This window comes from Microtus ochrogaster, chromosome 10, assembly GCF_000317375.1.
Source record: "Microtus ochrogaster isolate Prairie Vole_2 chromosome 10, MicOch1.0, whole genome shotgun sequence".
NCBI classification, from domain to species: Eukaryota; Metazoa; Chordata; class Mammalia; order Rodentia; family Cricetidae; genus Microtus; species Microtus ochrogaster.
In genome coordinates this window covers 64,009,265-64,014,708 of record NC_022016.1, presented here as the reverse complement: position 1 = coordinate 64,014,708, position 5,444 = coordinate 64,009,265, and positions in this window count along the sequence as shown.

Here is a 5,444-nt window from a genome sequence, read left to right as displayed (position 1 = left end):
AAAACACCTGTGGATCTGACAAGCAGGCACCTCATGCTTCAGAGGGAGCTTGGCTGTAAAGCTCCCTGGTGGTGAGGAACACGCGCTGGTAGTTATAGCAAGGGCCTGGGAGGGAGGCAAGGTGCCTGTAGTTGGTTGGGTTAAAAGCAATCTCTTTTGAGGACTTTGCTTTTGACTCCAGCAGGGTGCCCAAGTGAGAATTTTTCTCTTTGAAGCTAGTTTTAGTGACTCGGGCCTTTTTCCTGTATAAACATCTAATTTCCTGGGCTGTGATCTTATGTTAATTGAAACCAAGGTGAACTGTAAATACAGAATGTTAGTAATTTGTTAAGTTAGAGCGGAAGAGTAGGTTCCATCTTCCGGAGTCTGCTGTTAGAGCAGACATGCTGCCTCCTGCTTGGGGCTCCTTTCTTATCAGTGAGAACTGCCAATAAAGAAAGTTGTAGAAGCCTAGTTATATAGATTTTGACTATGAGAACAAAGGTTAGGTTGAAGGAATGCTTTCACAACAGGGCTTCACAGTGTCTGGGGAGGAATCTGGTTATCCTACAGGAACAGTCAGGTTTATACACTGCTGGGATAGAAGGGAGAGGTGTCATGATTTCACAAGGTTTCTTCAGAATTGACAGTGACTAATCCAAAAGTTCCCTCAGTTTCTCTGACAGCACACACAGACTTCGGCCCTACCCCTCCAGACTCTTCCCTTAACTTGCTCCTTTCAAGGTTTTTCCTTTACTCACTCCCTTCTCCTCATTCCTTCCTGTCCTGTTCCCTTCCTAGGAAAGGATGTTCTCTCCAAAACTAGCATGATAACAGTTGCCGGACACCCCTCCATCCCTCCTCTTCCTTTCCTTGGCCTCTATTCGTGCTCCCCCACTCTCCAGAATCCCATAGCCTCTCTTGCCCTCTGCCCACTTTTTAGTCAACCCCACTGTATGGGGTACCACCTCTCCTCTTGATGCACACCATACTCAAAGATTCTTCTGCCTATGTTGTCTCCAAAGCTCAATACCCCCACCTCTAACCAAGCTCTGCCTGGCACTCCAACCCATCATTTCTATACCCCACCTCCTCACCCTACGATACTCCCATACTGACAGTCAAAAACCTAAGAAAACCTGCCGCCTCGTCCTGGACCTTTGCTCCATAAACACTGCCATTGTCCTTCCCCATCCCATGGTCCCCTTCCAGGCCCTGTAGACCTGGCCTGCCTCCCTGTTTCCCCTCCCATCTGCTTCCGTGTGTAGCGGCTCCTTCTCCTTTGCAGCCAGTTTGACACTGTCCCACTCCTCAATTTCCTCAGCTCCAGGGCTTACCAGATCCCTCCTTTTAAAGCTCAACTCTCCTCTCTACAAGTTGCCTATCTTGACTTCTCTCTCACCCCAACTCCTAAACACCCCACTTTAGACCACCTTGCCTATCTTCACTCTTTATTTCTGCCCTTATGACCCAACTTCCTTCATCCCTGGGTCCCCTAAATACTCACTCACTTCTGGTATATTCCCTGTGCCAAACCAGTCCTGTACCTTCCCATGACCGCCTTTCTCCCATCCTCAGTTTCTTAAATGTAAAACACTCTCCTTTCTACGCTAGCCCTCTGCCTCCCTAATCTACACAAACCTTCCCAGCTTCACACTTCCATAACACATAAACACTTCCCTGGATCAGCCTTTGCCCCTGTCACCTGTCTCCCCCAAACTAGACAATACAAACCCCCGCTGACCTCCTGGTCTACACGCTCTTGCCTCTGTGGTCTCTACACACCTCTAAATCTAACAAGCAGATTCTGGGATCCCCTCTCACAATCTATTCCCACCTCAGTCTCCCTCAACTCCTAACTTATAAAGGACTCCAATCTCTTCCACCACCTCAATTCTATCCCTCTCATACACAAGAGAGTCCTCTAACTATTTCTGCCTACACCTTTTATACAGATGGCAGCTCCTTCCTGCCAGGGGGCATCAGACAGACTCCTCATTATCAGTAAAGACAATAATCGTGCTGCCGTGACAGTCCGCTCAGCTGCCCTTTCATCCTTTACCACCAGCCACATTTCCCTCCAGGCCACCCTACTACATGACCCGAATAAAAACATACCTAGCCCTCCTTCAACAAAGGATGCTCTCCTAACCCACTTCGTGTGTTCATCCTCACCCTCTGGTCCCTGCTCCTTCAAGATCACCCTTTCCCCACAAATCTCGTCTCTCTTCTCACACGCCTATTTTTCCTCTGCCCCATGATTGCCCAACATCTACTAGAAACCAGCTCCCTGAGTTCATTAACTGTCTAGGTTAATGTTCTCAGACATGAAACACTCTAAACCAATCCTACACTCCCAATTACAAGACATAAATCAACCCAAGCCTTATCATCTCAGACACACACTCTTTGGCAGTCAACCCCTCACTTGAATTGAGGTCACCCAACAAACTTTCACTCATCTCAACTTCATTGATCCCCCCCCCCCTTAATGCCTCTCACTACTTTCCCTGTGCCTCTCTTCAGTGTCCTCCATTAGCCACAGTGCAATACTGTGGCTATACTCTCCCTGGCAATACTCCAGTTGCCATTGTCCCATCCCCACTACTGACTGCTTGTCCTCTTGACCATCCAAGTTCCCCTTTAGGAAACAAAGTTCTCTCAACCTTTCCGCATGAACCCAAAAAACCTGTACAGACTGCCTCTCTCACCATTTGCCAAGAGACTCCCCAGTCATCCATGTAACTAAAATATCTCAGCTTTAAAACCACCCAGACATCCCAGGGAAGACTTCTGATATAACATAAGTCTCTCAAATTATATTCTCCCCAATACAACCAGACCCTGCTTTCAGATGACAAATGTTCTCCCAATTAACCTTAGAGAGCCAATCTAAATTTTCCTGGATCCTCTCAAACAGACTCCAGATAAATACCCCTGCCAACCTATAGCCTAAGTTTTTCTACCTACTGCCTATCCCTGTGGGTGGAATCTCTCCCCCTTTCTTGGAAGGACTTGGACTTGGGATTCCTCTTCCCAACTACCAAGACCATGAGCCAAAAAATTTTAAATGTGCAGCCAAGATAAACATAAATAAAATTCTGGGGCTGGAGAGATGGCTCAGCATTTAATAGCACTGACTGCTCTTTCAGATGGCCTGGATTCAATTCCCAGTGCCCACATGACAGATCACAACTGTCTGTAACTCCAGGATTCAACACCCTTACACAGACATACATACAGGCAAACATTAGTAAAATAAATAAATAAATAAATAAATAAATAAATAAGAAAATAATAGTTTTTAAATTTTTTCTACACTGTTTAACTTTATCTCTGTCCCTAGTCTTTCTTTTTTTAAAAAATATTTATTATGTATACAATAGTCTGTCTGTGTGTATGCCTGAAGGCCAGAAGAGGGCGCCAGACCTCTTTACAGATGGTTGTGAGTCACCATGCGGTTGTTGGGAATTGAACTCAGGACCTCTGGAAGAGCAGGCAATGCTCTTAACCACTGAGCCATCTCTCCAGCCCCCCAAGTCTATCTTTTCTAGCAGATTTCAAATCAACTGCAGTCTGCTCCGGCAACTTCAGCACCGATCCCAGTCTCGGGATCTACATCCTGCTCCAGCCTCAAGGACAACTTCCCTAGTCTCAGATGGTCCTGTAGAACCTAGACTGATCTTCCCAATCTTGACCAACATCCCAGCCTCCTGTGTCCCTAATAACGATACCCCCATGTCATCAGGAAGCATCCAGGGAGAAAGACACCCGCTTACCAACACCCAGTGACCAAATAATAAAACAAAAGGGAGAGAATGAAGGGCTCTAGGCAGCCTGAACATGGCAAACACGGCTCTAGCAGACCTTATCCTTCTCCCCATGCCCTCTACCTTACTAAACCACGAGATTGCATTCCTAAAGCATCCGCTAAGATCTAGTTCCTTATTGTCCACTCCCTCTCCCTGGGGCTGACTACCAAGGTCCATCTATCAAAGTATTGAAGTCTAGCAATCATAAACCCCCTTTTGGCTACCCTAATTAACATGCCCAATTAAAATTAACACAGGGTCTTCCTCTTTCCCTTTATAAACTGCCATTTGCCTATGGGCTTCATCTGTCTCCTCTCTATCCAGAGACAGTCCTTTATTCCTCGGAGGCAAATATCCCTTCTCTGTCTCTTGTTCCTTTTCCTTTCTCTCTTTCATCCTCTGTCTTTTGTCTTTGTCTCTTATTCTGTCCTTTGTCCCTCTGGGGCAAATAACTTTCCTTTATCCTAAGAGGTTGGTCTTGGGGTGTCTTGTATCAACTTCGAGGTCCTTTCAGATGGATTTGTGCAATGGGAGCCCTCATGCTATAATCATCCCTCAGTAGGATCACCATCTGAGAACAAGCCTTCAACACTTTAGCTTTCCTGGGGGCCTCTTCATGTACAAACTGTAACAAGGAATTGGGGAGCAGGTTCCATAAATCCACACGCACAGAAAACAGGCATTGATGCTGAGGATAAGATATATATCAACGTAGGACTTGAAAGGGTGGGTACAGGCTACTTTTGACCCATTAACCTTTTAAATCTTCTGAGTTTATGCATCATCTGAAAAATAAGGAAAACATTATGCCGTGTCCAAGAGAGTTTAGGATCCTGCAAAAACACATCCAGAGATTATGTCGTAGAGCGTTTAGTAGATCCTCAGCCTCTATGCTCTGAGAGATGGGTTGTTCTCCTTTTAATTGATTCCACAATGACATCAGGGCTGTCTGACTTGGAAGTCTAACTCACTTCACAGCATAATGCTACTTCTAGTTAGAGACAAAAAAAGACTAGCCTAAGGGGGAAAAAAACAATTCCAGATTTGAGAAAAAATTCTTTATAATATTTCAGATTTTTTGATAGGAACACAGCTCACAGAGATCCGCCTGTCTGTGCCTCCCAAGTGCTGGGGCTAACGGTGTGTGTGATCATATGTGGCAAATGTTCCAGAAAATTTTAAAGTTAACTGGACACACAAAAAAGGCGAAGAACTCCTTCCCAAAATTAAGTCAGCTCTCCAAGCTGCTCCCAGGCCCTGACTGCTAAATTTAATCCCAGACTCTGGTTCATATTTTAGCAAAATTCTCAGGGAACTGAGTACAGACAGCCCATTTAGGTTCTGGGAAATGCTACACAAAACAATTAGCCTTGCCCCCAGGAAACACATAAACAGGGAAGACTCGGGAAGTTTCTATAAACAAGCTAATGATTAGATCAATAAAAAACATGCAAGAAAAACACTGTGTATTCAAACAGGCACCATGGTACAAATAAGGAAATGGGAGTGAAAGGAAACCCACAGTTCTAGAACACAGAGAAGCCCACTGTCCAAACTTGGCCTGCTTCCTCAGCTCTCGGAGCTCTCTCCTTCAGCTAAGCAACAAAGTTAACCCATTAAGACTTTCTCAGTCTTAATCAGCTCAGTCCCCTG